General features: G+C 43.8%; 1 long non-coding RNA gene across 1 annotated transcript; it reads left to right on the forward strand.

Moving 5' to 3' along the window:
* The first annotated feature begins 1,023 nt into the window (after positions 1-1,023).
* Positions 1,024-7,741, forward strand: LOC142760734 (uncharacterized). Its single transcript, XR_012883382.1, has 3 exons — positions 1,024-1,104; positions 1,983-2,135; positions 6,384-7,741. It is a non-coding gene; the product is annotated as an uncharacterized LOC142760734 (long non-coding RNA).
* Positions 7,742-22,631: the final 14,890 nt, after the last annotated feature.

Raw genomic sequence — 22,631 nt, forward strand, 5'->3', positions numbered from 1 at the left:
CTCACCTCCCTCCAGCGATCAACTGTAAGCTGTGGGGGCATTTGGCACTAAGTGTTCAATTTCCCTGCAGCGCCATCACATGGGAAATTAAGCATTACACAGTGTCTATTCATATCAATGGGTTGTCTGTATAATGGAGGACAGGACAGGTTCACCAAAGTGAGAGATAATCTTTGTAAGCACTTTTCACTATGGCCAATAGATGAGGATCCTGAACAGAGGACCACCAACTGTTAACTCAGAACTCCCTAAATGCATGTTCACATGTGGCGGAGTTTCTCCGCTGCAAATGTTGGTGCAGATTTGGGGCAATTACGCAACGAATCTGCAGCAACATTTGCATATTTGACAGGTAATTCAGACGTTGCAGAAAACACAGCGGACTTGCCACAGATTTCAGTTTTGCATTGCAAAGGCTGAAATCCACAGTGAAATTCCGCTTCTTCTCCGCAACAGTCAGTGCATGCTGCGGAGGGAAATTTCCGCACCACAGCCTATGGTCCGTAGCAGAGTTTTCCGCAATGTCCGAACTAACTTGCCTAAAAATTTATTGAAACAAATGTAAAAAACGGCCGCTGGAGAATTCCACTGCAATTCCGCCACATGTGACCATGCCCTAATAGGGTGTCTGAAAATGGGTTTTCTAAACTGGACAACGCCTTTAATGATCGGTGAGCATCCAACCACTGACTAATAGAGATTTTTTTTTTACTTCTCAGACATTGAGTTGTTTATAGATTGTTTTCAAAAGATTGTATGCCCGTCAGAGAGTACAAAAAGTGCCAAATTTATTAAGAGAGTTGCGCCTTATAATAATTTAAGCCCAACTCCCACCCACCACCCCCTCCATTTTGACTGCCATAAAATATGCCAATGTTAGTAAATGTGTGCCATTGACTCCATTATTCTATATCACATGTAACCTTATTATTGCTGGTACCTGCCAACAAGGTGGTGAACTGTAGCGCAGTACACTTTGTTACATCATAAGATGACATCAACATTGTGACATCACAGGATTCCATAAAACTAATGCTGCTCTGTGTAACCGGAGCTCACATCAGGAGATGAAGATGAGAAGAGAGGGCAGAATACAGAATACACGTAAGTCCATCACTTTCCTGAAGTCATGACATACAACATACGACATCTACAGAATAAATAATTAGATAGCAATAGAATTTATTATCAATTGCATCAAATCCATTACATGTAGCATGACACAGTAGAATAGAATATATATGTATAGTACAGTAGGGAGAATTTCTGACTATAGTCCCCCCCCCCCCCCTCTACTCACTCATTGAATAAATTGCTGTATGTGGTTACGTGGTATATAATACACATTCTAATATTATAGCCTCTGTATGATCAGGACATAGATAAAGTATATTATACAGTGTGTATGAAAACTAGTGCAGACAAACAGTGGTGTTGCCCATAGCAACCAATCATAATCCAGGATTTTATATTATAGGTTGCTATGGGCAACACACACTTTTTTCATCCTCACTTGTTATTAGGGAGATTTACCAGAAGTAGTGCAATGGAAAAGTGGACATGTGACCTACAGGAACCAATCAAGTTGCTGATTTAAAATGACAAAAGGCCACTGAAAAATAAAAGCTGATTGGCTGAGATGACAGACCCACCACTTTTCTCTGGCTTTACATTCTCCACAGCAGTGAATATGTACATTTCATTATCATACTTATTAATAATATTATTATTATTATTATTATTATTATTACATATCGGGCATAGTATAGACACAAAGGGGGACGAGTTAACCACATCAACCAATCAGAGTTCAGCTTTCAGGTTCTACATTGCACTGGAGAAATAAGACATGGAATCTGATTGGTTGCTATGGGTAACACAGCCATTATGTGTCAGACAATTCTAATGTGGCTGTGACATCACAATATGTCGGGGGGGGGGGTCTTATCATGCAGTGTAAAGCTGGGCTGTGTTGTTTACAGGTCACCTCAGGAGATGACAGGAAAGCCTTGGATCATCACATTTTCATATTTGGAGAAGAAGCCAAACCAGAATACATAAAGCACAACAGCTCTGTCCATGGAACGCAGCCGCCCGTGTGCAATGAGCAGGAGCTCACAGTTTATCAACATTAGGTAGAATTAACACCACACATGGAAAAAATATTACAACTGCACAATAAATGTAACATAAATATTGTAAGATAATATTAAACATGATATAACACAAATAATAATACAATTTCATGTACAATAATACCAAGTATTAACCTGTAATAATATTCACAATAACGCGGCACAATAGTATGGTAAAACATACAATAATATATACAGTAATACCATACAATATATACATTAATACCAAACAATAATATATAAAGTAATAGCATACGATAATATATACAGTAATACTAAACAATAATATATAGTAATACCACACAATAATATATACAGTAATACCATACGCTTTATACATTAATACCAAACAATAATATATACAGTAATACTAAACAATAATATATAGTAATACCTTACAATATATACATTAATACTAAACAATAATATATAGTAAGACCACACAATAATATATACAGTAATACCTTACAATATATACATTAATACTAAACCATAGTATATATTAATACCATACAATAATTTATACAGTAAGACCATACAATACTATATATACAGTGATACCAAACAATATATACATTAATACTAAACAATAATATGTACAGTAATATTAAATAATAATATATACAGTAATACCACACAATAATATATACATTAATACCATAAAATAGTATATACAGTAATACTATAAAATAATATACACAGTAATACCATACAATAATATATACAGTAATACCAAACAATAGTACATAGTAATACCACACAATAATATATACAGTAATACTATAAAATAATATACACAGTAATACCACACAATAATATATACATTAATACCATAAAATAATATATACAGTAATACCATACAATAATATACACAGTAATACCATACAATAATAAATACATTAATACCAAACAATAGTATATTTGGCAATACCACAAAACAATATTAACAATGATATGAAAATAATACTCATATTCTTCCATAATATCACACCATGCATTAAAGGGGTTTTCCCATGAGAGACATTTATGACATATCCACTGTATATGTCATAAATGTCAGATAGATGCCTCTGGGACCCGCACCTATCTCCAGAACAGGGCCCCCTAAACACCGTTCAGTCGCTCTGTGTTGCAGCTGATTGAGGTGAATTCCGACCATGAAAAAGCTTATATGGTCATGAGTTACGTAAACAGCGTAGCTCGCTGAGCTACGCTGCTTCTGTAAGTCCCATAGAACTGAATGGTAGTTATGGAATGATAACGCTTCAAAGTTACACTCCCATAGTTAAGCTCCGGTAGTTACGGTCCTGATTACGGGATTTGTTCTGCTTCAAATATTGCATTTTTTTGATTATTTCTAAACCACGGAAGCGAGCACTTGGACTATGTATCCAGATCCTCCCAATACTTTGGGTCTGATTCCCGTGTTGATATTGTACCAGTACTACAAGGTATGTCAAACACCTTTGGTTATAGCAATGAAGATGCTTTAAGGATCGTACAAGGTGCAACCTATGATTCTGCCTTTTTAAGTACTCCGTCAATTGAAGCCTTGAAAAGGCAGTATGAGAGTGAGTCAAAGCGAAAAATCTCATTGGATTTGCATTTATCCACTCTATTGGAGTACTACAAGGCACAGCGGATACCAAGGGAACTAAGATCACATCTATGCCATTTTTTTACTGGATGTTTGACCAATAAAATAACTTATTGATTGAAACTTAAGAGACGTGTGCTGCTGTTCACCACGCTTTTTCTGAAGATTACATTACGTCAGACTGGGTTTGTCTGATCCTACAGCGTGACACCGCTCCTGATAACGGGATTTGTGCTGCTTCAAATATTGAATTTTTTGGAATATCCTGCGGATATGTCATAAATGTCTCTCATGGGAAAACCCTTTTAATACAAGCTACACAATAATACAAAACAAATACTTAATGATATAAGCGCTAATGCAGCAAAAGTTTCCGTCGGAGGTATAAGTCGGGAGTATTTCCCGACATATTCTCTACCTCTGCCAGATACCAATGCATACAATTGTGAAGGCATACAGTGGCATTCCTAGCCCATAGGCTCCCATGTTAAAAAATTAAGATCGTGGGGTACAACTTTTTTTTACTGAATACCTCTGTATGGAACAGAACAGCAGATTGTCCTATTCCATACAACAGAAAAAAAGGTATACCGACATATACCAGTGCGATCGAGGCAAAATGGACACTCTGATGGATATGCCTATTGATATGCTTGACAAATATGCCAGAAGCTTTGCCAGCAGCCTGATACAACTAATAACACTTAAAAACACAAATACCTCATGAAATAAAGACAATAAAACCCTCACAATAATAAATTATCTCATAATATTGTGAACACTAAGAACTTGCATTAATATACACTGTAATACCTCAAAATACAATAATTCTATAAAAATATTTCATAATTTCATGAACACTACTAGCCGAGGTTAATATAATCATTAATATTGCACAAAATAAGAACATTAAGGCTATGTTCACACAGCCTTTTTTGTCTGGCAGAAAAATATCTGCCTCAAAATTTTAAAACGGTTGTCCTCTATCGGACAACTGATGACCTATCCGCCGAATAGGTCATTAGTATATGATCTATGGGGGTACAACACTCGGATCCCGCACCCATCAGCCGCTCCGGCTGCCGGAGGCAGATGGCTCCAAGCATGGAATAGCGGCCGAGCTGCAGTACTGCAGCTTTGCTCCTATTTAAGTGAATAGAAGCAGAGCTGCAGTTCTGCAGCACGTCCGCTATGCAATGTACGGAGCCAACTGCTGTATGGAGCATACATTGCATGCTTTGCAATGACATCCAGAGCCCGCAGGCAAGCCGGAAAAGCTGATCGGTGCGGGGTCCAGGTGTCGGACCCCCACATATCATATACTGATGACCTAACTGGTGGATAGGTCATCTGTTGTCCGGTACTGGACAACGCCTTTAAGCTTTTTTTCCGTAGATCGTAGAAACCGGGGTAAAAAGCCACGGAAAAACATGAGAGGTCAGAGGTGGAAACCGCTCAATTAAAGAGCATGCAGCTTTTCTCTTCTGCGAGCGGCCAAGAGCCGCACGGGGAAAACGCCTCTGCTTCACATTGAAATCATTGGGGGCAATTTGTGGCGTTTCTCAGAAATTTTGTTTGCCTCTGCCACAGGAACATGCAGTTAGGCATCTTTTAGGTCCACTGTGACAATGCACATTCTACAAGGAACACTACAGAATGGATGGTCTCGCTCTGAAACATACCTTGGATTGGATTGGAAAATACACTCCTGTGCCAAGCTCTGTTTGCAAAGGGACTAAAGTTAAAGCAAACTTGTCTCTGGACCAGATGGCGAAGTCTATAGAGTAGACGTGTTGTATTATATCTAGCACCTACTTAGCCAAGATTTGAGCTTGCCACTGATGGAAGTTGAACTCAGCCTGTACCTTGACCATCCGTGCCTGCTGCCTGCCCATACCTTTTGCCTTGTTACCCATGATGAACTATTGTCGCCTGCACTGACCATTAGCTACGTGACTCGTTTTGTACCTTGCAGTCTGACTTTCCCCTATACCTGACCCCGTTATCTGTCTCTATACCTGTTACGTTGGCCGTCACCAAAGGAGACTACTCTGGGGGTAACAACCTGGGGATCCTCTGCAGCGAAGTCCAGATACCTGTATAGGAGTTAAAGGCTGAAGACCAGGGATTACCTTAGACTTTGCTCCCCGGTATAGCCCCAAGTCAAATCCATTGGTGACAAGGTGCGTTAACACCACCCTCTGCTGACCCTATGGCAGATACTCCCTCGAGCTCCTGCGACAGCCAACTCAAAAGGGGGCAATAACCACTTTAGCCTGAGCTGCCCAAGAAGAAAAAGAGCGCTTAAAAGCCAGGTTCCTATTTCCAATTCAGAGCGTTCTTCAAACTGGCGCCATCTTCCAAAGGGACCACGGTGCTTTTAGAGAGCTTAGCTATGGCTACATCCACTTTAGGCAGGGAGCTCTACTCCTCCAGCTGATCTAGTTGTAGTAGATATAGGAGTTTAAACCGCCTGTAAATAAACTGTGTTTTTCAGGAGTCTTCCATTCTGAGACCATGCTCTGTTTAGAGGCATGTTCCACCTTCAATGTTTTAGGCCTGTCTCAGGATTCCCAGTCATCATAGGACAGAGAAGGATATTTATCCTCTAACTTGCCCGCTTTGATAAGAGTATGGATTTTATCCACCAGGAAAAGAGAGGCATTAGAGTCGTCGTTCTTATTTGAAGAAGAGAAGACTTCATCCACCATCCCAAGGTCATGCCATGCACCGTGGACATCACTGAGCTGCTCCTCCTTCTGCTATGCCTACTAGACTTAGACCACTGGACGGAGGCAGACGTTTGGGCCAAAACATCTTTTCTCAAGCTAGCAGAGAGGAGGCAATAAACAACCGTAGAGAGCAATACTACTTCAAATATAAAGTTCTTACTCTTCCATGGGTGATTAAACGAAATCTTTAACACAGTCCATGACTTCCTAGGGTGCGGACGAGGAATGACCTGACTCCCATCTGAGACAGTGCATGCAAAGCCTGACCTCATAGCTTTCAGGCAGGGTCACATCACATTTATGACAGCAGAAATGTTTTCTTTTAGAAGAGCTGAGACATCTGAGGACAGAAAACAACAATGGGGATTGCAGTGCCTGCCTAGTAAGATGCAGACGGCATCATGCCAGTATACCCTGTAAGAAATAACAGCAGCTACATGCTCAGCATCCAACATACGAGCAAGAGCGTACAATGAGAGGCTAGTTTCCATATAAAGCAGAGGCCCAGCCTCCCCTGGGCTTGTCCCTGGTCTGACAGCGACCTATATAAAATATGGCTGAAGTATGCCACATAATGAAAACCAAAGCGAATATAATATGTAGAGTTGCCAGAGCAATTACCCTGCAGCGGTGCGACCTGCACGCTGGATAGAGGAGGAACCCTGAAGCAGAAACTGGAGAACCGGACTCTGAACAGCAACACTGCCCACCAAAAATGGTGCCTGAAGAGTCAGGACGCCAATGAGGCAGAGCGCAACCAGCACATGCGCCAGAAAAACCGAGCGCAAGCTGGGCGACGCTTCCTCCGATCAGAGCGAGAAATAAGGCAAATAAAAAAGAAACACAGTAACTGGCAGCAGGGAAATGTAATCCCATATGTGCTGCAGAGGGGACGTTCAGGAAATAAACACTAATTCCTCTCAACATTATAAACTCTAATAACTCACTATAATATAAACACTGTTACCTCAATATAATCGAATCACTAATACCTCAATATAATATAATCACTAATACCTCACTATAATATATTCACTAATACCTCACTATAATATAATCACTAATACCTCAATATAATATAATCACTAATACCTCACTATAATATAATCACTAATACCTCAATATAATATAATCACTAATACCTCACTATAATATAATCACTAATACCTCACTATAATATAAACACTAATACCTCAATATAATATAATCACTAATACCTCACTATAATATAATCACTAATACCTCAATATAATATAATCACTAATACCTCACTATAATATAATCACTAATACCTCACTATAATATAAACACTAATACCTCACTATAATATAATCACTAATACCTCAATATAATATAATCACTAATAACTCACTATAATATAATCACTAATACCTCAATATAATATAATGACTAATACCTCAATATAATATAATCACTAATACCTCACTATAATATAATCACTAATACCTCACTATAATATAAACACTAGTACCTCACTATAATATAATCACTAATACCTCACTATAATATAATCACTAATACCTCACTATAATATAATCACTAATACCTCAATATAATATAATCACTAATACCTCACTATAATATAATCACTAATACCTCAATATAATATAATCACTAATACCTCAATATAATATAATCACTAATACCTCACTATAATATAATCACTAATACCTCACTATAATATAATCACTAATACCTCACTATAATATAATCACTAATACCTCACTATAATATAATCACTAATACCTCACTATAATATAATCACTAATACCTCAATATAATATAATCACTAATACCTCACTATAATATAATCACTATTACCTCACTATAATATTTTTTTTTGTATAATATAATTTTTTATTGCTGTCGAATTATATAAAATGTTACAATAACTTTATATTAAACAAAATATTATGTAGTACAGACACTATCCCAAAGTCAATGCTGGAAAATCAACAATCTCCCCCTAAAACCCTGGAAAATATCACGTGGGGAGGGGAGAGAGAGACATTGAAAGAAAAAGAAAAAAGAGGAACAAACAAACAAAAAACAAAATGAAAAAACATGGCTCCTCAAACAGCTACTAACACATTTTGAACCAGCCCTAAGGTCTTTTTCTGTTTGGGGGATAGTTCCACTATTAATCTGTTCCAGATCTTATAAAAAAAAATTCCCCTTCCTCTTAAGGCCACGGCCAGACGTGGCGGAATTGCTGTGGAATTCCGCTTTGGAGAGTCCGCAGTGAAATTCTCCAGCGGCCGTTTTTTACAGTTGTTTCAATACATTTTTAGGCAAGTTATTTCAGACGTTGCGGAAAACTCCGCTGCGAACCATAGGCTGCGGTGCGGAATTTTCCCTCCGCCGCATGCACTGACTGTTGCGGAGAAGAAGCGGAATTTCACTGCTTATTTCAGCCATTTTAATGCAAAAACTGAAATCTCTGGCAAGTCCGCTGTGTTTTCTGCAACGTCTGAATTACCTGTCAAATATGCAAATGTTGGTGCAGATTTGTTGGGTAAATGCCCCAAATCTGCACCAACATTTGCAGCGGAAAAACTCTGCCACGTCTGGCCGTGCCCTAATACCTAACTTTAATATAAACACAAATTTATCAATATCATATTCAAACTCATATCTCTCAAGAATATTAAGCTTTGACATCTCTCTATAATACAAATAATTAGGCCCAGTTCACACAGCATTTTTTGGTGCTGATTTTGACTGGGAAACCGTGGTTTAGCGGTTTTTGTTTGCTTGCGGAAAAAAAACATCAGGCACTATATTAGAGCTGATTTTGCTGCTAAACTTCAATTGAAATCAATGGGAGGGGGAAAAGAAAGACGCCGCTAGTTTGGAGAGGTTTTTGACCAAATACCACTACGGTTATTGTAGTTGCAAAATAAAATAAAAAACCGTGCATTTTAAAATTCAAAAGAAAAGTTTGAGGCAGATTATTTTCTGCCTGTCAACTCAACTCTGTGTGAACTAGGCCTCATGCTTCACAATAATATAAACGCTAATACCTCCCCAAAACCACTGTAAATGAGGTATGCAGAGCACAGGTACACAGGACAGAACATTCCCAGCTACTCACTGCCCGAGTAACTAGCATAGGATGGTACAGAACAGACGATCAGTAAGGGCACATTCAGACGTGGCGGAATTGCTGTTGAATTCCGCTGTGGACAGTCCGCAGTGGAATTCTGCAGCAGCCGTTTCTTACATTTGTTTCTATACATTTTTAGTAAACTTAGTTTAGACGATGCGGAAAATAACAGTGCGGAATGTAGGCTGCGGTGCAGAATTTTCCCTCCGCAGCATGCTCATTATGTTGCGGAGAAGCAGCGGAATTTCACTGCGGATTTCAGCCTTTGCAATGCAAAAACTGAAATCTGTGGCAAGTCCGCTGTGATATCTGCAACGTCTGAATTACCTGTCAAATATGCAAATGTTGGAGTAAATTTGTTGCGTAATTGCACCGAATCTGCGCCAACATTTGCAGAGGAAAAATTCTGCCACGTCTGAACATGGCCTAACACACATCTAGTACTAGGATTAGCGGCTTTGATCCAGGGTTTTTAACTGATCGCCATTTTCTGGGGTCAAGAAGGAATTTTTCCCCTGTGATACTAATTGGCTACATTTGTCCAGGGTTTTTGCCTTCTTCTGGATCAACAGGTTTAGGTATAGGGTTGTCATTCACATTAATAAAATATACAAATAAAATAGATCAAATAAATATTTTTAAATATTACAATTCTCTTGTGTCTTTATTTCTCAGCATGTGGTGGAGTTCAATATCCTTTTAGGCTAAGTCCAGACATTTGTTACATGCGGATTTTGCAGCGGATTTGTCGTGGTTTTAATTTTTCGCATTGCAAAGGGTGAAATCTGTGGTGAAAATCCACTGCAACAGAATATACATGGTGCAGACTCTAAAATCAGAAGTGTGCACTGATTTTCACACAGAATTTATTCGACTACATGTGGATGGGGTTTTGAAAACCTCCATGTATTGTACTGTAAAGTTCCATGGATTAGGGGTGCGAAATCTGTATCGCAAATCCACAGCAATTATGCCACATCTGAAAATTCTAATCATGTTTATTTCTATCTGCCTCTGGAACATTGATCAGGGGATTAACTCTATGAGGTCCATATACCCTAATAGGATATTACCCAATATGGAAAGTTGTTGTGATGAGATACCATTTTAATGGGAAAATCCAGGTGCCAGGTATGTTTCCTCTTCCACGCCCTTTCAGCAATTATTGAGCTTAATCCCCACTCTCTCGATTGCCAGCACAGGTAATGGGACAAAGTAACACTGGACCCTCCTCTCTCCCAGGGTCTCACAGCAGCAGCATGGTCTATGGTGTGTACAGTGCATATTCATTAACCCCTTAACCCACCATGACGCAACTGTACGTCATGGTTTGCACTGTCGTAAGGCACCATGAGGTACGGTTACGTCATGGATTTATTCTGTCGCCATGTCAACAGTGATATAAGCTGTCACAGACAGCCAATAGTCACTATGATGAGGTGGGGGACAAATCCTGGTGCGGCGCTGCCAGTGATCGCTGTGATTGGTCATTAGTGACTGACCAATCACAGCATTGCCAATTTGTTAGCGGATCGACTGTTGGCAAAAGGAGGCCTAACAATGGCCTTCTGTTTGCCAAGTATGGAGGACTGTTAGGCTCCGCCCAGAGGCCAGAAACTGAGCCTGCGCCATCAGCCGCGGGTGTCAACTGTATTTTACAGCTGACACCCTGCTGTAACGGCAGGGAACAGAGCTAGCTGCGATCCCTGTCGTTAACCCCTTAGATGCCGTGATCAAAAGTGATCGCGGCATCTTAGTGGTTTCTAGCCAATCGACATGGCCACGATGTGATCGCGTGGGTGCCGATTTATTGTTATGGTGGCCTACAGGTCTGCTATGTATGAAAGCTCATTAGGCCCCGCACAGAGGAGGAGCCTAAGCCTGCTGTCAGTGAATAACTGACAGCTCTAATGCATTGAACTACGTGGGTAGTGCAATTTATTAGAGTAAAGATGAGAGGTGCAGGCCTCTAAGTCCCCTAGTTGGACAAAAAAAGTTCAAAAAAAGTTATAAAAATGTTGTACAAAAGTCTAAAAATAAAAGTTATAGCCTTTTTCCTATAATAAGTAATTTATTATAGGAAATAAATGAAAACGTTACAAAAAGTAACATATTTGGTATCCCCGTGTCCGTAATGACCCAAACTATAAAACTATAATGTTATTTATCCCGCAGTGAACACCACAAAAATAAAAATAAAAAACAATGCCAGAATCACTATTTTTTGGTCACCCCCCCCCCCCCCAAAAACCTAAAAAGTGATAAAATGTTGCATGTGGGGGGTGGGGCTACGGCGCACCGTGATGGCAGCTTAATCTCGGAGCTCCTCACTTCATCTCTGGAAACTACAGCTTCTAAGGCAATATAGCTAGACGACATGGTGAGAACTTCAAGGGATAAGGGCAGAGATTCACCCGGTCCTGCACAAAGCAAGGAAAAAATCAGTCCGAAATGGACAAATTCCTCAGGAAGAAACTTTCCTCTCCTGCGGGCCGGGACAAAATGGCGCCGGCACAACTTGCATGAAGACGCTGGAGACGACGACTCTGAGGGGGATAGCTCTACGGCTTATTCGGATTCTGCAAGGGGCAGAGACATGCTGTCGCGTTCCTACTTTAAAAAGGTACTGACACAAGCAATCTCCCCAATAATGAAGGAGCTGGCGGATATAAAAGGAGATATTAAGCAGATTGGGCAAAGAGTGGATTCGTTGGAGGAAATACAAACCTCCATTCTACGCCACAGTACGGCTGTTTGTACCATGCTTGTTTCACATCAGAATCATATAAATAACGCACATCTGATGATTGAAGATCAAGAAAATCGTAGTCGCCGTCGGAACATTAGAGTACGGGGTCTCTCCGAATCAGTACCCGGTGACGCTTTGCCCCAAGTGATTAATCAGATTTTTGCTGATCTTGTCGGTCAAGAGAGGGCTGACAAAATGGTGGTGGAGCGAGTTCATAGGACGCTAAGACCGAAACCTGCTTTAACCCCTTCCCGCTACTGGACGTACTATTAGGTCATGGTAGCTGTATCGTTCGCACTCCATGACCTAATAGTACGTCACGGGAGTAACGGCCGTTTCGGCCATCCTCCCGACACATACAGGAGCCGTGACCGCTGTGTCCCCGCTGATTAACCCCTTAAAAGCCGCGTTCAATAGAGATCGCGGCTTTTTAGGGGTTAAGCTTCCATCGCCGGCCTGCTACACGATAGCGGCCGGCGATGGTGACTATGGCAACTGGACACCAAACAATGGCGTCCGCCTATGCCATAGACAGAAAGCCTACAGGACCCACTATGCTTGCTGTCAGTTAGTAGCTGACAACTCTAATACACTGCACTACGCATGTAGTGCAGTGTATTAGAATAGCGATCAGGGCCTCCTGCCCTCAAGTCCCCTAGTGGGACAAAGTAATAAACTAAAAAAAAAGTTAAAAAAAGATGTGTAAAAATAAGAAAATAAAAGTTTTAAAAGTAATAAAAGTACAAATCCCCCTTTTTCCCCTATCAGTCCTTTATTATTAAAAATAGATATATAAACAATAAAACTATACATAATTGGTATCGCCGCGTCCGTAACGGCCTGAATTACAAAATTATTTCATTATTTATCCCGCACGGTGAACGCCGTATAAGAAAATAATAATAAACCGTACCAGAATCACAATTGTTTGGTCACTTCACCTCCCAAAAAATGGAATAAAAAGAGATCAAAAAGTCGCGTGTACCTAAAAATGGTTCTGATTGAAACGCAAAAAATAAGTCCTCGCACGGCTTTATTGATGGGAAAATAAAAAAGTTCTGGCTCTTAGAATAAGGTAACACAAAAAGTTAATGATTTTTTACAAAACGTATTTTATTGTGCAAACACCATAAGACATAAAAAAATTATAAACATATGGTATCGCCGTAATCGTATCGCCCCGCAGAATAAAGTGAATATGTCATTTATAGCGCACGGTGAACGCTGTAAAAAAAATAGAATAAAAAAACAATAGCAGAATTGCTGTTTTTTAGTCACCACGCCACCTAAAAATAGAATAAAAACTGATCAAAAAGCCGCATGCACTCCAAGAAAACTACAATGAATTCCTCAAGGGCTCTAGTTTCCAAAATGGGGTCACTTTTGGGGGTTTCTGCTGTTTTGGCACCACAAGACCTCTTCAAACCGGACATGGTGCCTAATAAAATAGAGGCCTCAAAATCCACTAGGTGCTCCTTTGCTTTGAAGGCCGCTGCTTCAGTCCATTACCGCACTAGGGCCATATGCGGGATATTTCTCTAAACTGCAGAATCTGGGCAATAAATATTGAGTTGCGTTTCTCTGGTAAAACCTTTTGTGTTATAGAAAAAAATGGTATAAAAAGGATTTTCTGACAAAAATAAATATGTAAATTTCACCTCTACTTTGCTCTAAATACCTGTGAAACACCTAAAGAGTTCATAAACTTTCTAAATGCAGTTGTGAATACTTTAAGGGGTCTAATTTCTAAAATGGGGTGTTTGATGGGGGTGTCTAATATATAGGCCCCTCAAAGCAACTTCAGAACTGAACTGGAACCTAAAAAAAATATAAAAAATGAGGCAATACTTCGCTTCTCCTAATGAGCAGCGCCCACTCCGAGATGACCCCAGTTTTGACCGTTTGTATAAACGGAGACCCCTATTAGACCGTTTCAGTGCCCGGTTTTCCCAAGCATACACCCCCGAGAATTGTATTTGTATTGATGAGTCCTGGGTACATTTTAAAGGGAGGCTTCAATTCCGCCAGTACCTGCCGGGTAGGAGGGCAAGGTATGGTGTGAAGATGTATAAGCTGTGCGAGAGTGCATCAGGGTATACCTACAAATTTAGGATATATGAAGGGAAGGACACCAGTGCTCAGCCCCCAGAATGCCCCCCCCCCCCTTACTGGGAGTTATTGCAAAAATTGTGTGGGATTTGGTGCAACCACTGCTGGACCAGGGTTACCAACTCTACCTGGATCATTTTTATACCAGCGTCCCACTCTTCAAGTGCCTCGCTTCCAGAAGTCCTGCAGCATGCGGCACTGCTAGAAGAAATCTGAGAGGCCTCCCTAAGACTCTGCTTGGGCAAACAAGAAGGGGTGAGAGCAGGGCACAATCTAGCAGCAACATATTGTGTGTCAAGTACAAGGACAAGAGAGATGCCACACCAGTACCCATGTACCTGTACGAGGTACCAGTACAGAGACCCCCAAACCAGACTGCATCCTGGACTACAATAGGTACATGGGAAGGGTGGACTTGTCAGATCAAGTCCTGAAGCCCTACAGCACCATGCGGTGTGGTATAAGAAGCTGGCCGTGCACATCATACAGATGGCATTGTAGAATGCATATGTGCTACGTCGATGTGCAGGCCAGAGGGGAACTTTCCTGGAATTTCAAGAGGTGGTTATCAAGAAACTAATTTTTAGGGACCAAGAAGGGGGGCACCCAGTACTTCTGGATGCGGGGCCACACTCATCGTACCAGGGCAACACTTTCCAGGAGAAGTTCCCCAAACTGGCAAGAAAGGAAAAAGTCAAAAGAGGTACAAAGTCTGCTATAAGAGGGGGATAAGGGAGGACACAATATATCAATGTGAGATGTGTCCCGAAAAACTAAGGCTCCGTGTAATGGCAGGAAGGAGGTGAAGGGAAAGTGAGCCCTAATCTACCCACCGCCCTGTCCCTGCCTACTTGCAACGACCCGCCCTAGGTGACGGGGTACAACTGGGCGGCGGTCCCTACGCTGTCTAAGTGCACGGGAGAACAAACAGGGAACACGCAATTGAAGGGGCAGTAGCCCACGGAACGCCGCGAGGAAACGGAGCGGCGAATGAGTAGTCAGGACCAGGATGAAGTGGAGTATACCAACGAGCACGGAGAAGGAAGCAAGCCAGGGGCAAAGCGAAGCAGGTTAAGTGGAACTGCAGCAAGGCAGAAGCAAGGCAGAAGCAGGCTGGAGCAAGCAGCAGTGGGGCCAGGAATCCAGAAGAATTACAAGCACTGAGGAAGAGAACACGGCAGGTAATAAAGGACAGGGGGCGGAGCTAACTCCGACTGACCAGGCCACGATAGGCTCTCCCACTCCTGAGCCTGCCACCCTGATTGGTGGGAGACGGTGTCAGTCTAACAGGTCTGGCCTCAGGTGTGGATTGATTAATCCCAGGAGTATACCTAGACGTAGTACCTGGCAGATCCCTAACAGTACTCCCCCTTTTATGAGGGGCCACCGGACCCTTACTAAGAGGACCCGGTTTAGTAGGGAAGAGAAGGTGGAACCTCCTGATTAATACCCCAGCGTGAACATCACGGGCAGGTACCCAAGTCCTCTCCTCCGGCCCGTATCCTCTCCAATGGACCAGGTACTGGAGGGAGCCCTGGACCATCCTACTGTCCATAATCTTGGCCACCTCGAATTCCACCCCCTCAGGGGTGAGAACGGGAACAGGAGGTTTCCTCGAGGGGAACCAGGACGGGGAGCAGCGTTTAAGGAGGGAGGTGTGGAAGACGTCATGTATGCGAAAGGATGGGGGCAGCTCCAGACGGAAGGATACAGGGTTGAGGACTTCAATGATCTTATAAGGTCCAATAAATCGGGGAGCAAACTTCCTGGACGGGACCTTAAGGCGCAAGTTCCTGGACGACAACCAGACCAAATCCCGACGACAATCCGGGGGTTAGCAGAACGTCTACTATCAGCCTGAATCTTTTGTGCGCTCTGGGACGCCTCTAGGTTCTTCTGAACCTGGGCCCAGACAGTGCACAGTTCCCGATGAACATCCTCTACCTCAGGATTATTGGAACAACCAGGGGAAACGGAGGAGAACCTTGGGTTAAACCCAAAATTACAGAAAAACGGGGAGACCCCTGACGAGTTACTGACCCGGTTATTCAGGGAAAATTCAGCAAGGGGAAGGAATGAGACCCAATCGAATTGACAGTCAGAGATGAAACACCTTAAATATTGTTCCAGGGATTGGTTAGTCCTTTCCGTTTGGCCATTAGTATCGGGATGGAAGGCGGAGGAGAAGGACAGATCAATCTCCAACTTTTTACAAAAAGCTCTCCAAAATAAGGAAACAAATTGTACCCCTCTGTCAGAAACGATATTGACTGGGGCCCCATGGAGATGCAGGATGTGTTTCACAAACAAAGAAGCTAACGTCTTGGCGTTAGGTAGCTTCTTAAGGGGCACAAAGTGGCACATCTTGCTGAAGCCGTCTACTACCACCCACACCACCGACTTGCCCTGAGATGGGGGCAAATCGGTGATAAAATCCATTGAGATATGGGTCCAAGGTCTCTGGGGAATGGGCAAGGAACGTAGTAGGCCCGCAGGTCGGGACCTAGGGGTTTTGGACCTAGCGCAAACCTCACAAGCGGCGACGTAAGCCCTAACATCTTTAGGCAACCCAGGCCACCAATAGTTTCTGGTAATGAGGTGTTTGGTGCCCAAGATGCCAGGATGACCAGATAGAGTGGAGTCATGGTTTTCCCTGAGTACCCTTAGCCGGTATTGCAGGGGAACAAACAGTTTGTCCCCAGGGACGTTCCCGGGAGCTGAACCCTGATCAGCCGCGATATCAGAAGCTAAATCAGAATCCGTGGCAGAAACTATTATACCAGGGGGTAAAATACAAGCAGGATCCTTCTCGGAAGGAGGATTGGTCATGAAACTACGTGACAGAGCATCAGCCTTAATATTCTTGGACCCAGCCCTATAGGTAACCAAGAAATTAAATCTGGTAAAGAATAGTGCCCACCGAGCTTGTCTAGGATTAAGCCTCCGGGCCGATTCTAGGAAAACCAGATTCTTGTGATCCGTAAGGACCGTTACCTGGTGTCTGGCCCCCTCCAGGAAGTGCCGCCACTCTTCAAAAGCCCATTTAATGGCTAGAAGATCGCGGTTGCCAATATCATAGTTACTCTCCGTGGGCGAAAACTTCCTAGAGAAGTAAGCACAGGGGCGGAGATGGGTGAGGGAGCTGGTACCCTGGGACAAGACGGCCCCCACTCCCACCTCGGATGCGTCAACCTCCACAATAAATGGCTCCTCTTGGTTGGGCTGAATCAGCACGGGGGCCGAGATAAAGCACTTCTTGAGGGTCTCAAAGGCCTGGACGGCCTCAGGGGGCCAATGGAGGACATCAGCACCCTTGCGAGTAAGGTCCGTAAGAGGCTTAGCGACGACCGAGAAGTTGGCAATAAATCTCCTGTAATAGTTGGCGAACCCTAAAAAACACTGTAACGCCTTAAGGGAGGCAGGTTGGACCCATTCCGCCACAGCCTGAACCTTGGCAGGGTCCATGCGGAATTCATGAGGAGTGAGGATTTGCCCTAAAAATTGTATCTCCTGTACCCCAAAGACACATTTTTCAGTCTTAGCAAACAGATTATTCTCCCGAAGGACCTGGAGCACCTTCCTGACATGCTCCACGTGGGAGGACCAGTCCTTGGAAAACACCAGTATGTCATCAAGGTACACAACAAGAAAATTACCCAGGTAATCTCTCAGGATTTCATTAATAAAATTCTGGAAGACAGCAGAGGCATTACACAACCCAAAGGGCATGCATGACCAGGTATTCGAAATGACCCTCGGGTGTGTTGAACGCAGTTTTCCACTCATCCCCCTCTTTGATGCGGATAAGGTTATATGCCCCCCGTAGATCGAACTTAGAAAACCATTGGGCTCCCTGAACCTGATTAAAAAGATCCGGAATCAAAGGAAGTGGGTACTGGTTCCTTACGGTGACCTTATTCAGGTTACGATAATCAATGCACGGCCTAAGACCACCATCCTTCTTCCCCACGAAGAAGAAGCCAGCACCTACAGGAGAAGTCGAGGGGCGAATGAAACCCTTGGCCAGGCATTCTTGGATATACACCCTCATAGCTTCACGTTCAGGACATGAAAGATTAAATATCCTACCCTTAGGAAGCTTGGCACCAGGCACCAAATCGATGGCGCAATCGTAATCTCTATGGGGGGGCAACACCTCGGAGGCCTCCTTAGAAAACACATCGGCGAAGTCCTGAACAAACTCAGGAAGCGTGTTTACCTCCTCCCGGGGAGAAATAGAGTTAACAGAAAGACATGACATAAGACATTCACTACCCCATTTGGTGAGATCCCCAGTATTCCAATCAAACGTGGGATTATGCAACTGCAACCAGGGAAGACCTAATACCAGATCAGACGATAATCCCTGCATCACCAGTACAGAGCACTGCTCCAAATGCATGGAGCCAACCAGGAGTTCAAAAACAGGAGTATGCTGAGTAAAATAACCATTAGCAAGGGGAGTTGAGTCGATACCCACTACCGGGACAGGATAAGGCAAATCAATAAAAGGCATCTTTAGAGACATAGCAAATTCCACAGACATAATATTAGCAGATGAGCCAGAATCCACGAAAGCACTGCCCGTGGCAGACCGGCCAGCAAACGAGACCTGAAAGGGAAGCAAAATTTTATTGCGTTTCACATTAACGGGAAATACCTGTGCGCCCAAGTGACCTCCCCGATGATCACTTAGGCGCGGAAGTTTTCCGGCTTTTTATTCTTGCGCCTGGGACAGGTGTTCAGTAGATGCTTGTCATCCCCACAGTAGAAGCAGAGACCATTCATTCTGCGAAACTCCCTACGTTGTCGAGGGGACATGGAGGCCCCAAGTTGCATAGGTACCTCCGAGTCCTCCGTGGAGGGGCGAGGAGACGGGACCTCGGGGGGAATCGCAGAAAGGTCAGAGGGGAGCACATTGAAACGTTCAAGCTGACGTTCCCTGAGACGTCGGTCAAGACGTACTGCTAGGGCCATAACCTGGTCAAGGGAGTCAGAAGAGGGGTAGCTAACCAGCAGATCCTTCAGGGCGTCAGATAATCCTAACCTAAACTGGCACCTTAGGGCCGGATCGTTCCACCGAGAAGCTACGCACAACTTTCTAAAATCAGAACAGTATTCCTCAACCGGTCTCCTACCCTGACGTAAGGTCACCAGCTGACTCTCGGCTAAAGCAGTCCTGTCAGTCTCGTCGTAAATGAGTCAGAGGGCAGAGAAAAAACGATGAACAGAGGAAAGTTCAGGGGCGTCAGGTGCCAAGGAGAAGGCCCACTCTTGGGGCCCTTCCTGGAGTCGGGATATGATGATACCCACCCGCTGGTTCTCGGAACCTGAGGAGTGGGGTTTTAGGCGGAAATACAGTCTGCAACTCTCCCGGAAGGAGAGAAACGTCTTACGGTCCCCTGAGAACCGGTCAGGTAACTTGAGGTCGGGTTCTAGAGGTGAGGTGAGGGGTACTACTAAGGCAGCGTCACCCTGGTTGACCCTCTGGGCCAGGGCCTGGACCTGTAGGAAGAGGCCCTGCATCTGCTGGGTCAGGGTCTCAAGGGGGTCCATGATAGCGTCAGCGTAGGACAAATGGTAGACTAGGTATGGGCTTGTAATTATGTAATGGCAGGAAGGAGGTGAAGGGAAAGTGAGCCCTAATCTACCCACCGCCCTGTCCCTGCCTACTTGCAACGACCCGCCCTAGGCGATGGGGTACAACTGGGCGGCGGTCCCTACGCTGTCTAAGTGCACGGGAGAACAAACAGGGAACACGCAAGGGAAGGGGCAGTAGCCCACGGAACGCCGCGAGGAAACGGAGCGGCGAATGAGTAGTCAGGACCAGGATGAAGTGGAGTATACCAACGAGCACGGAGAAGGAAGCAAGCCAGGGGCAAAGCGAAGCAGGTTAAGCGGAACTGCAGCAAGGCAGAAGCAAGGCAGAAGCAGGCTGGAGCAAGCAGCAGTGGGGCCAGGAATCCAGATGAATTACAAGCACTGAGGAAGAGAACACGGCAGGTAATAAAGGACAGGGGGCGGAGCTAACTCTGACTGACCAGGCCGCGATAGGCTCTCCCACTCCTGAGCCTGCCACCCTGATTGGTGGGAGACGGTGTCAGTCTAACAGGTCTGGCCTCAGGTGTGGATTGATTAATCCCAGGAGTATACCTAGACGTAGTACCTGGCAGATCCCTAACACTCCGTATGAAAGAGTGCTTCAAAATGTATCATACATCCCTTGATTTTTAATCAACCCCAGTTTTACTAAGGGCATGCCCACACGTGGCGGATTTCGTCCGCAACTGTCCGCATCAATGCCGCACAGAATCTGCGTTGCAGATTCTGCGGCGGATCTGCCCAAAATGTGCAGTAAATTGATGCGGACTAGCTGCTGCGGACTGCGGTCAAAGTGCTTCCCTTCTCTCTATCAGTGCAGGATAGAGAGAAGGGCCAGCACTTTCCCTAGTGAAAGTAAACTAATTTCATACTTACCGGCCGTTGTCTTGGTGACGCGTCCCTCTTTCGGCATCCAGCCCCACCTCCCTGGATGACGCGGCAGTCCATGTGACCGCTGCAGCCTGTGATTGGCTGCAGCCGTCACTTAGACTGAAACGTCATCCTGGGAAGCCGGACTGGAGACAGAAGCAGGGAGTTCTCGGTAAATATGAACTTCTATTTTTTTGACAGGTTGCTGTATTTTGGGATCGGTAGTCACTGTCCAGGGTGCAGAAACAGTTACTGCCGATCGCTTAACTCTTTCAGCACCCTGGACAGTGACTATTTACTGACGTCTCCTAGCAACGCTCCCGTAATTACGGGAGCCCCATTGACTTCCTCAGTCTGGCTGTAGACCTAGAAATACATAGGTCCAGCCAGAATGAAGAAATGTCATGTCAAAAAAGCAAGACGCATCCGCAGCACACATAACATGTGCATGACAGCTGCGGACTTCATTGCGGAATTTAGAATCTCCATTGAAGTCAATGGAGAAATTCCGCCATGAGTCCGCAACCAGTCCGCCACAACTCCGCAACAGCCCTAGCATGCTGCGGACACCAAATTCCGCTCCGCAGCCTATGCTCCGCAGCGGAATTTTACGCATCGTCTAAACGAACACTGCTAAATAAAAGTGGAAGTTAATGGACAAACGGCTCCGCTGCGGATTAACGCTGCGGAGTGTCCGCTGCGGAATTCAAGAGGAATTCCGCCACGTGTGGCTTTGGCCTTACCCTGATGCCCTCCGCACAGCTTATCCCCCTCATCTTTCCCTTCTGAGCCCTGCCGTGTGCCCAGGCAGCTGATAACAGCCACATTGAGGGTATTGCCATACCCATGAGAACCCACATTACAGTTTATGGGGTGTATGTCTCCGGTAAAAATGCTCACTACACCTCTAGATGAATGCCTTCAGGGGTGTCGTTTTTAAAACGGGGTCACTTCTTGGGGGTTTCAACTGTACTGGTACCTCCGGGGCTTCTGCATACATGACTTTGCACCAGAAAATCCCCAGTAGGCCAAATGGTGGTCCTTTCCTTATGAGCCCTCCCATGGGCCCAAACGTCAGTTTATCACCACACATTGGGCATTGCCACACTCAGGACAAATTGGGCAACAAAATGGGGCATTTTATTTCTTGTGAAAATAAGAAATTTTCAGCCAAAACTACATATTATTGGAAAAAATTTATTTTGTTTGAATTCCCAGCCCAATTCAAATAAGTTCTGTGAAGAAACCATGGGGTCTAAATGGTCACATTACCCATAAATTAATTCATTGAGGGGTGTAGTTTCCAAAATGGGGTCACTTCTGGTGGGTTTTCATTGCTTTGATACCTCTGGGGCTCTGCAAATGCGACATGGCACCCGAAAACCAATCCAGCAAAATCTGTACTCCAAAGAACACACAGCGCACCTTCCCCTCTGAGGCCTCCCATGGGCTCAAACGGAAGTTTATTGCCACAAATGGGATATTGCTGCACTCAGGAGAAATTGGGCAACAAAATGGGGTATTTTGTTCCCTGTGAAAATAAGACATTTTTATCGAAAATGACATCTTATTGGAAAAAATGAAATTTTTTTAATTTCACAGCACAATTCAAATACGTGCTGTGTAAAAACTGTTCGGTCAAAATGGTAACAACAGCCATAAATGAATTCCTTGACGGGTGCAGTTTCCGAAATGGGGTCACTTTTGTGGG

The sequence above is a fragment of the Rhinoderma darwinii genome, chromosome 4, assembly GCF_050947455.1.
Source record: "Rhinoderma darwinii isolate aRhiDar2 chromosome 4, aRhiDar2.hap1, whole genome shotgun sequence".
NCBI classification, from domain to species: Eukaryota; Metazoa; Chordata; class Amphibia; order Anura; family Rhinodermatidae; genus Rhinoderma; species Rhinoderma darwinii.